The sequence below is a fragment of the Herpailurus yagouaroundi genome, unplaced genomic scaffold (assembly GCF_014898765.1).
Source record: "Herpailurus yagouaroundi ecotype Mexico unplaced genomic scaffold, PumYag 77, whole genome shotgun sequence".
NCBI classification, from domain to species: domain Eukaryota; kingdom Metazoa; phylum Chordata; class Mammalia; order Carnivora; family Felidae; genus Herpailurus; species Herpailurus yagouaroundi.
The window spans coordinates 70,902,942-70,915,126 of NW_024412388.1; positions in this window are offsets into that span (position 1 = coordinate 70,902,942).

The window sequence follows — 12,185 nt, forward strand, 5'->3', positions numbered from 1 at the left end:
TAAGCGTCCGACTTCAGCCAGGTCACGATCTTGCGATCCGTGAGTTCGAGCCCCACGTAGGGCTCTGGGCGGATGGCTCGGAGCCTGGAGCCTGTTTCCGATTCTGTGTCTCCCTCTCTCTCTGCCCCTTCCCCGTTCATGCTCTGTCTCTCTCTGTCCCAAAAATAAATAAAAACGTTGAAAAAAAAATTTTTTTTTAAAAATATGGAGAGGGCAGTCTGATGGAAGTTAAGGTTCTCAGTGACTTCACAGTGAGACACGGTGGGAACTTACTTTCTCCAATCCCTGCCAGGGCTCCCCATCGACTTGAACCCAAGGTTTTTATTGAGGTGGCCCACATGGCTCTTTCTCCAAGTGCACAAAGCAGAGTGGAGAAGGCTGGCAAAAGAATCTAAAGGAGCAACAGATAATTCCCATTCCAAATGATCTACAAAATCTAGGGTGCAAAATATGTAAGTTATCCTAATACTACCGACTGCTTGCTATATTTGTACTATGCTAAATAGTATGTATGCCTTTATCATTTAATCGTCTAAGAAAGTTATTATGTTCAGACTGTATATGAAGGATCTGAGGCAAAGCAGTGTTAAATAACTCTAAAGAGGTAAATAAAATAGGAATTCACACCCACATCCGACTCGAGTTTACATCTGCTATGATGTAGTGTCTCCTACTCAGTAGATAAGTACCGATTAATTGATGCTGTTAAGATTTTTCATAGCATTTAATCTGTACTCTTAATGCAGCCACTGGCTTCTTTTGCAATATATCCCAAGTTCATCACCTTCAGAACTGGGCAGCCCCTCACTATCCTGAATAAGTACTTAAAGAGGCAATTAACTCAGACCATTCATACTGTGAATGCCCTTTTAAAAAGCAGTATGAGAAGATAAGACTCAAGTTATTGTTACAGGCATGCTATTACACCAAGACTCTTACATTCCCCACTCTGCTATTAACTCAATATGTCTGTGGACCAGCTGTCCAGACCTCCAGCTTGTTCCCTCACTAGAAAATGGGCAAATCTGGGGAAAGGGCAAGTTGGGGGAGGTGATCTTTAAGGTCCCCACTCTAAGATCCCACGTATTTATTATGTTTACAAGGTATGAAACATTCGGGATGTTTCATTCTAAATTTGTTTACTGATTGCTTATAGTGGGCTTCTTGTATTGAGATGTTCAGAATAGAGTTCAATGTTGCTGAGATTATGGCTGGTTCTTTTTTTTTTAAGTGTATCTTTTTACAAAGTCAAGCCGATCCCAATATCTATGATACACATAATCAGAAATAAAGCAGAAATGTATATATAACCCAAAGATGAAAAGGCAGTTTGGGAAATGAGAAAAGTGCTCTTTTACTGAGTATTTACTATGCCAGGCAATGTGCTAAGTGCCATACAGATTGTGTGTAATTTAATAAAGAAATGATTAAATTAAGAGTTAGGGGCGCCTGGGTGGCTCAGTTGGTTGGGCGTCCGACTTCAGCTCAGGTAATGATCTCACGGTTTGTGGGTTCGAGCCCCACATCAGGCTCTGTGATGACAGTTCAGAGCCTGGCACTTGCTTCGGATTCCATGTCTCCCTCTCTCTGCCCCTCCCCTGATTGTTCTCTGTTCTCAAAAATAAATAAATGTTAAAAAAAAAATTTTTTTTAAGAGAACATGACTCCCCATTGTTCTTACTAACTAGCTTATGTTGGGAGACAATTCCCCATGGATCTCTAGCATTTCTTCATGTCTTATGAACAGCAGTATGAACTCCCTGTATCTTCTCATGTATGTTATACAGCATTGAATGATAGAGGTAGTGACTCTTCTGAAACAAGGGTCAGCTTTGCTTACTGCTTATTATAAAAGATATAAATCTTTAAGCTCAGGGCTCCTCAGCTGTGACACAAACCCACTGTGTGTACATGTAACATCCACTTGGGCACTTTCCACTTCACTCCCATGAGGCTGGTGGGCAGGTAGAGAGAACAAGGAGAAATGATGCAAATGTAATGTCCATGAAGTCTGCTAGGCCAAGAGAATAAAGTCCTTTGCTTCCAACCCAGGAATGCCATGCCTCTGCCGGCATCCATGACAGTATGGAAGGCTAATTTGCTAGCTTGTCAGTAGGATAAAACCTCAAAACTTCCCAATTCTTTACCTTGTGACCTTGAACTATTCATTTTTCCTCTTGGAGCTTCATTTTCATTATCTACAAAATGACCTCTCACATCTTATGCCCCCTGGTTCATTGCTTTTGAATTTGGGGGAATATTTCAAATGAATTTTTCTGAATTCCAAAGTGTGCATAAGCACTCCATTAAAAGCAAACAAGTAGATAGAGTGTGTCTATAACTGAAGTGTATGTAGGATGACCTTTCAACAGGAACCAGGAACAGCAGATAGGTCCTGGGCACCCACTCTGTGCCAGGCACTATTCCAGGTGTGTGTGTGGCATGGGCTGGGGACAGAAAATAAACAAGCTAACCACCAACTTGTTAGCTTAATATGCACAAGCTATTAATATGCTTGTTAGCTTAATATGCACAAGCTTTATAACAAAGTGAAGTAGTAATAAAGTGAAGTAGTAATAAATATCAAGAAGAAAAAATAAACAGAGACAAGGGTGAAGTGGCAGGAGTTGCTACTTTTCATAGGATTGTCCATACCTCAAAGAACTCTTTGAGTGGAGGTCTGATTGAAGTAGGGTTAGAGCCATGTGACTACCTGACTTGAGATCCTTCCAGTAAGGGAGGAGAGTGAGTGCTCACATCTGACATGGGAACGAGCTTCATGTTGATGTATCACCATCATCTTGAGGGTTCATGTTTCTTCTGAAATTCCTATACATTACCATCCACTGCACACAAACATCCCAAACCTCCTAGTATTTTAGATGCTTTTCCTCTGTGCCTACAGTAATATTCAGGGAAGAGGTAGATATAAAACCCCCTCTGCTTCCCTGATTCGTGCACCTTGTTTAATTTTTGGCACTTCCATTTATGGCAGATATTCAATTATTAGCCTTGATCTTCTGTCTTCTCTTTAGGATTGATCCAAAGGATAGCTCTCTACAAATGACAGAAACTGAAAAATTGAAGGAAAAGTCTTGCTCTGAGTTTACTGTTTATAATAAACCTTAGAAACTGATTTTTGTCTCAACTTCCAGAAGCCTAAGTGAGAATTGTTTTTTGCCATTCAGCCATTTTGGCAGACTTAAGGATGTAGTTTTGATAAGTTTGGAATCTATTTAAAGCTCATGGATCTAAATGTGTTTACTCTTGGAGAAAATAATAGTGGCTTTTAATGTGTAGTAGAACAATCTTTAGCATACCTAAAGAGTCAAGAGAGCCATTTGGAAATAAATATCTACCTACATGTAAAACATTTTTGATTGATTGGGGACAAATTATTAAACGATGTGCCAATTAATGACCTTCAAAAACATGTCAGTTAAAGAGTGAAGGGAGGAAAGTCCTTGTAAAGCATAAACAGTAGAAAAATCCCTACTTGGCTCACACCACATCTGGTCAGATTCACCTTTTCTTACGAAATGTTAGGGTTCTTTGTAATATAATAAATGAGATTTTGTGAATATTTAAACCAAGATAGGAAACACACTGGTATATGAAACTAATGTATCCCTTGTGGAGGGTAGATCAGAAGCTAAGCTACGAAAACTCAGCATTTCCATCCCGAAAAATGCCTGTGTGTTTAAGAAGCACATCATTCTGTTGAATGACTGGTTCAAAATAACTGAACCATCATCCCCCCTCAATTTTGTTTCCTATGAAATTGTGCATATTAAGCCTCGTTGGATTCAGCATTCTGAAGGAAGCAAGAACACAAACTCTGACAGACATTCATCACAATCTCAGTAATCTCGAAGAGGAGAAACAAAAGCATTTACAAAGCAGAAATGTTCTAAACTGAGGAGCTCTGCTAAGCACTTGGCCACTGGAATATCACCTAGGAATTCGGTTACTGCTCCCAGTCCAATAGTTCTGGAACAACTGCTGACAGCATCCACGGCATTCTTTTTGTCACTCCCTGAACTCCTAAGAAGCTCATTCCATATTTCCCAGTATGAGAAACCAAAACACTTAATGATATGGAAAGCTCAGCGCTAAAAGTCCCAGTGTTAGAGGCTACAGTTCCCATCTGTATTTCTGTGGATTTACAAGCAAAGTTGAAAAGCAGTAGAGTGTAGTGCTTAAGGGAGACTCTGGAGCCAGAGGGCTCCAATCCTGGTTCTTCTACTTGGGCAAGTTGTTGTTTTTCTTCTCTTTGCCTTCTTTTTCTCATCTAGAAAGTGGGGATAATAACTAAAACAACATCAAAGGTCGTTTTGAGAATTAAGTGAGTTAACATATGTAAAAGCTTAGATTAGTATCTTATATGTGGTGAGCTTTCTATGGATGCTATTCCTATCCATGATAAGCTGAAAAATATCCTGCAAAGATATCAGGCCTTAGATCCTGCACACTTGAATATTACTTTATATGCAAATGATATGATTAAGTTAAGGATCTTGAGATGGAGAGAAGTCTCCTAAATTATCCAAATAGGCCCTAAATGCAATCACATGTATCCTTAAAGAGAGAGGCAGAGGGAGACTTCACATACACAGAAGAGGAAGAGGCAATGTGATCATGGAGGCAGAGATTGGAGCAAAGCCGCCGTAAGTCACAGAATGCCAGCAGCCACCAAAAGCTGGAAGAGATAGCGAATGGATTCTCCCCTAGAGCCCCCAAGGGGAGCACATTCTTAGGACATCTTAATCTCACCCCAGACCTAATTTCAGACTTCTGGCCTGAAGAGTTGTGACAGAACATACTTCTGTTGTTTTAAGCCACTGTTTGTGGTAATTTGTCAAAGAAACCATAGAAAACGAAGACCCTATCACAAATTTAATAGATGAAATTAATGGCCCAACTTTTCACCTCTCCCTGGATCCATGATCTTCACCCTGTAACTTTGCAGTTTTTCCCACTAGAGACAGAATGCACTTCCTCAGCCCAGTGGTGTGACTTTTTTTTGTCAATAAAATGTGGGTGGGGGTGACAGTATGTAGGCTCCAAGCCCAGGCATTCAGAGGCATCCCCGTTTCCACCTTCCTGCATTGCTATTCTGCTGGAACTGTGAAATGGATGTGTCTCAGATGGCCCAGTAGTAACAGACTACATGTGAAGTGAACCCAGAACCTACAGCCAAACTCAGGCAGGTTCAGACACACACCAGTGAAAATAAGTGGTTTTGCAATTGTTTGATATGCAGCGACAACCGACTGCTGCAGCTATTATTGTGATGTTCGTGTGATATATTACAGGCGCAGAATTAACGGGTTTTTGTTAATATCTGCTATTTCTCCGGACAGCGTAGTGGGTTAGAGTGGGATTACATCACTCAACCAGAAATTGTATCCGTAATCTAAGCCGTCCATCCCACAAAGACAAAATAAAATGAATAAGAGCACATCTATTGCTACTTCTTGGAAAGAGGCGCAAATAGCTTAGCAACTGCTAACTCCATTTACCAAAGCCAACACTAGACACAACTGTGAAGGAGGCTCTGTGTGTTTTCTTGGTATTCCATTCACCGCATTCCACCTCCACTTAAAACTAATTTTTCTCGTGTTCCTTCCTAAGATAAAAGCACAATGAAATTTCATGACAAAGAATGATCACTTTAAATTTTTTGGCCTTGAAGATAGTAGCATAGTGGTTGTGATGCTTAACTTTATGTGTCAGCTTAGCTTGGCTGCAGCACCCGAGTTATTTCATCAAACACTAATCTCAGTGTTGCTATGACAGTATTTTGTAAGTGTGTTTAACGTCTACAATCAGTTGACTTTAAATTAAGGAGGTTAGCCTCAATGAAATGTGTGGGCCTCATCTGAGCAGTTGAAGAGCACGACAAAAACTGAGGTTTCCCGGAGGAGAAGAAATTCTGCCTCAAGACTACAGCATCAATGCCTTCCAAGTTTCCAACCTGCCAGCTTGACCTACACATTTTGTGCTTGCCAATTCCCAAAATCACATGAACCAATTATGTAAGAGATACTTGCTATATGTAAGAGATGTATTTCAAGGATATATATACATACATAAACACTTATAATATATATGTGTATATATGTACATGTACATATATATACATGTGTACACATATGTGTATGCACATATATAAACATAAATATGCATATCTTCTTTTATTCTGTTTCTTTGGAGAACCCTGACATTACACCGTACAAATTATGCAGTGGTACAATTTGTGGAAATGGAAAGGGAGCTGCCCTGAGGAAGGAAGATGATTTCAGTTTTGAGCCAATGCAAAAAAAAAAAAAAAAAGTCATACCCCCTCCAGGTCTCCACCACCACCACCTCCACTCCCTAACACTGCCAGGTCTCACAACTTCCTTTCTGTTCTTCTTTCCCACTAGCAGACCTGAAGTTCCACTCGCTGAAACAAAATGAGGGGTGGGCGTAAATGCTTATAAGCTGAACCTTCTCTTGCTGTGGTCAGAATGTGTTTGGGATTGTAGAAACTTTGAAAATCTGGTAAAGCCAGGGGATAATATCCCAGAAAAAAAAATGCATGTAATGACAGTTTCACAACCTGTTACTTCTAGAGTAACAGAAATGCTTCACTCAAGTCTATTAAAACAATGTCTTAGTTCTGCATTAACTGTAAAATATACTACCTAATTGCTAGGAAGTCCCATGATGTCTGCTTTGTAAGCAGTGCATAGACTCTCAGAGTCACAATGGATCTTAAAGTTCCCCCTGTCCAGCTTCCTACTCACTCCTGAACCCCTTCCATAATAGCATCAATCAGTGCCTATCCAGCATCGACTTAATGACTTTAGTAATAGGAAACTCATCCTCTTTCAACACGAGCCATTCTGCTCTCAGGTCAGTTCTGACTTAAATTTCCAAGATAACTTGCTCCAACTCCCACTCCTTTTCCAGTCACACCCTGTGGTATAACAACAGAACATCTTGAATCATTCAGTTCACGCAGCCACTATTGCAGCATTTATTCTGCCAAGTCTTTCAGTCTTCCCATCGTCAGCTTAGGATTGCCAATGTATTTAAGTTATATTCCACCTCTTTCATGCATTCTCAGTAACATTATTTTCTCCTTGAAGAATGTCGATATTTTGTACCTTTATGTACTTTATAGCAAATACTTAGCCTGGGTGACAGAATAAACTTTTATTATTTACACACTACTTGATTAAGTTACTATAAGAAGCCAGAAAAAGTTTGCTGAGAGGCAAATGTGGGCATTAAGGAGAGATAGTGGGGGCAAGCAAGAGCTTGGTGTCACTTTAAACCTTATGCATATATGTTGGTGTTTTCTCAGTCGACATAAAGGCAAGCCATGGAATAGCTAGATGTACAGCTATTTGACCATACTAAAAATCACCCTAAAATTTCACTTATTATTCAGATGAATCAAACTAAAGTCATATTCCTCTGGAAAGTAAGCTGCCATCTTCCTTCTCTCTTCAAGCTTCCAGAGATTTATTCATATTTGAATTGACTTATGAAATGTCGATAAGGCAAAAATATCTTGAAAAGTATCCTTCTGTAATCTTCAACCAAGGCAGAGCCAAACATTCCCATAATTATGTAAAGTATGAAGCCCTTCTTGCATAGAGCACACAATAATCCCCCAAGCTCGTAAAGATGGTGTTCTATTTTATTTCTGACAGATTATTTCAGAATATTGAAGCAGATCTCTTTTAAAGGAACACTGGTGAATATACTCCTGCTAGAAATTCCTTTTTCAAATCAAACTCTAAATATCTTCAGACTCATGTGAACATTAGTATATAATGAAGCCTACCCTCACTGCAGCCTAACTAACCTGGGCTGCTTCACTAGAATGCTTCTGAACTCATTTTTTATTAGAATATACCAATAGGAGAATGGTTAAATAAACTGATATTCCCATATGATGGAATTATGCAGCCATTAAAGGTGAAGCTTATAGATTCTGGTTTGAAAGGTACCAAGCTTTCTTCGTCTTATCTAAAATGTCTTAAAATATTCACAAAAAGAGGAGGAGTCTAAAACCCAAAACACTCTAGATTAGAGCTTGATGGTACTATATTGACCAAATCTGGAATGAATTTACTAACTGTGAAGAAAACAGAACTAGATTAAAAAGAATAATCATGGACTACTTATGCCCTGCTGTTCATTCACTTGCCTACCTGAAAGTAAGTAAAAAGACCCTTCATCTCCATTTCCACAGCGTATGCACAGACATGCAGACACACACACACACACACACACACACACAAACACACACACACACACTTACTTTAGTAATTGAATGAAGCACATTTGCTGGGAATGATGACATAATCAGCTTGGTTTTTTTAAGTTTATTTATTTATTTTGAGAGAGAGAGAGAGAGACAGAGTGGGGAAGGGGTAGAGAGAGGGAGAGAGACAGAGATCCCAAGCAGGCCCTGCGCTAACAGGGCACTGACTTGGGGCTCAGACCCACAAACCATGAGATCATGACCTGAGCCGAAAACAAGAGTTGGGTGCTTAACTGACTGAGCCGCTCAGGTGCCCCAGGTATATTCAGTGTAAAGTAAGTTGAGTTTCGCATGCCGAATTGAGATATCCAATAGCCAATTGCATGTATTAAATCCTTTCAGTCTAGCGATAGACTTGAGATTTTTCTGCATGTGAGAGGTAATGGAAATACCAGGAAAGAATGGATTTGCCCAGAGAGAGCAGAAGGGGATGAAAACCCAGAGCAAAAACACAAAGCAGAGATTGAGATTGAGAAAGGGTGGCCAGGAAGGCGGAAGAGTAGTCAAGTACTAGAAGCCAGAGGGAGAGGATGTTTAAAAGGGAGAAAACTATCCACAGGCCAAGTATTCTGAGAAGTCAAGTAAGATACAAACTATAAATATCCATTGGGTTTCTTGATGAGAAGAGGGTCATTACTGGCATTAGACAGACTTTTCCAGTGGGTTTATGGGGACCGAAGCCATACAATAGTGGTTTAAGAAGCAAGTGGGAGGTGTTGAAGTATAAACACAGAGTAAGGACAACGCTTTCCAGAGGCTGCAATGAATAATGGAATGAATAATCTTTATACATCAATCTCTTTCACAGCCTAAAATGTCATTAGAATACATTCTTAGAATTTCTAGGTCAAAGGATAGACATATTTTAAAAACTTATGATAGAGAATGCCAAATTGTCCCCCCTACTATTAACCTTTAAAACAGTTCCCACGTTTATCCTTCAATCATTGATTTAAGCCAGTCCCTTCCCCTTGTTGCCTTTAATATCAAAACATCACCTGTGTACAACATTCAGAAAGGATGACTTTCAGGCACTGCAGGAGTATAAATCATTGAAATGTGAGGTACTTCATTCGTGCCTTCAGTATATGTGTATGGAGAGCCTAGTAGGCGGCAGAGGGTGAGAGGATATTAGGTAAACACAAAGAACGAGTGCTTTTAGTGGATAAGAAGAACATTTAATCCATAGTTACACCTATAACCATTATATTGCAATTGTGTTAAGTGTCAATAAGAAAAATACTATGACAGAGGAGCATAATCTTGTCTAGGGGTCAGGAAATAGTCTGGGAAAATGAAGGATGGGTAGAAGTTGGCCAGGGTGTTGGATTATCTGTAGTCAATTCAACCTAGCCACCGCCTCTTCTATTGCAATTTCACTGCTTAGCAGAATGAGGAACTACATTTCCCAGAATCCTCTTCCTTTGGGGGGACCCAGTTTAGAGTTAGACAATAAATGGAAGGCAGAGAAGAAGAGAAAGAAGAGAAAGTGGTGTTCTCCAGTGGCAGGTGCAAAGATTCATGGCTAGACTGCAGAGAGGAGGTTTGCAGAGGATTTGAGGTGAGCTCCTGCAAGTCATTTGCTTCTGTGCAATCTAGGCAGCTGTAAAGGTTAGTGGCAACCTCCTAGAAGTTAGTGCTACAGGCTGAACTCAGTGAGATTGAGCCTAAGCCCTCGCTGGGGCATGTAAACCCCTCATACCTTGTAGGAGAAGAAATGTTTCAGGTGGAAAGAATAACGTATTAAGAAGATCCTGAAGTGAGAAGACACTTGGCATCTTCTGCAAGAGCCACTGTGGCTGGAGTCCAATGAGTGAGATTGACGGGTGGGAGCAGTAGAGTCTGATTATTCAGGAAACGATGGGAAGAACCCTTAGCCCCCTATCTAGCAGGTATGGTAGTAACTTGAACAAATACAACTTTAAAAGATTTAGGATAGCTTTTCTTTAACCAGAAAATCCCATCAAGCAGAAAACCCCATTATCCAAACATTGGATTTGTAGCAGATACTTTACTCTTGAATTTTCATATTTGTCTTTTCATCATTTAGTAATTTTAATATTTTTAGTCACATTAAAGGATCCTAAAGACATTTAATAACGCCTTAAAGATAGTTTGCTGCCTTCCTTCAGTTCATGCTTAGCCTTTCTCTTCCTGATCAATCCATTAACAAATATTTATTGAGCAGCTTCTTTGCACAAAGCATGAGATAGACACTGTGGGATTACAGCTCATAGAGGACGAGGGGAAAAAAATCATTAAACAGTTGAAAACCAACATAAGAGTGTTCAGTTCATAGCTCTAGTCTAAAGAATGCCTCTTTCAATAATTCATATGTTCATTTAATCTGTATGAATAAACGTAAGCAAGTGTAGGGTGATGGCCGCATGCTAAGTCCTCAACCTGCAGTGTTCTGCTCCCCCTTTGTTTGTAGAACTCCTAAGCGTTCTTCAAGATGCAATTCAACTGTCACCCCTGGGATCTTTCCTGACTTGCCCAGGCTGTCGCATCTCCTTCCTCTGTAGTCACAAATCCACTTGTATTTACCTCTACTACAGTCCTCAGCACATGTTCTTACAACTTCATGTTTGCCCTATACATTTCTATCCAATGGCAGCAGAATAATATTCCTCATTATGACATCCCCACCTATAATGTTGCCTAACACATGTTTGCATTAATGCATTCATTTGGTGGACAGATTCAGACTCACTTGGCAAGAATATTTTCCCCTTCGAAAACAATGTGCCTTTGGGGGTACTATAGACTTTCGTTTCCAGAAAGGCTTATCTGATTTCTTTTCTCTTGTGGATTTTGGCATTTTCTGCTTCAATCAGATCTTTTGAATTATTTTGCTGTCTTCATGGGAGCTCAGTCCTTTTGCTTATTGACTGCCATCTTGTATTTCTGGCCCATGATTGACAGAGCAACTGGAATCTACGAGCAGAAAATCAATAATGCAAGGCCTTCAGACAGTCCACTGATGCTCTTGAAGAAACTGGTTTCCTGGTCTCAGTGGCAGTCACTGATCAGAAAATGTAAAACTAGCGAGCCATGAATAGAAACAATGTAAAGTCAGCCGCACTGTTTCTTTGCATGAGAGGGTTTTTATATTGGTTTCCTGTGTTTAAATTCTGTGATGTTTCTCAGACCCTAGAGGGGGATGAAAAACGGGTGGATGGAAAAGAAAGGGAGAGGGAAGAGAGCACTGAGGGAAAATTGTGAAGTGTGCAGATTTGTATTCATTTGTTTTCTCATTGCCACACTAACCTTCACCAGTCCTTAAGCTTTAGGGATCCTAAATGTAAATTTGTTCTTTAACATAACATTTTCCTTGTTCAAGTATAAGTGACACTCGAGTAGACATGAAAGATTCGAGACTTATTACTTGCAAGTTAGCATTTTACTGCTAATGTAGTCTGCCACCCTTTACCTCCTAGTTTTATGGTTGTCTAATTATAGCCTGCAGGCCTATGGTGGTCCTTTGCTACTTCAACTGGAATGTAGCTTCCAGTGAATTCTCCCCATTAGGACCTCCCACTGAGTTATTGATTATTAAGGTAATGCACTTTTAGTGTCCTATCTTTAACATGGAAATGTAAAAATGAATGGCTTGCAGTTGGAAGACTAAAAAATGAAGGAGAAGAAGAAAGAAACTTCCCTATGGAGAGTCCTGTATGCTTTTTAGGTTACTGTTAATTTAAAACATTGTCAGACAAAGCAGTTTACCTGTCAAGTGATTATACATAAAAGGCACTTTATTATTGTATATTTTAATCTCTAAAGGAAGACACTTTGACATAGAAAAAGCTGGCTATTGATATTTAAGAAAGAAGAAAGAGGGAGGAAGTGAAGGGGGAGG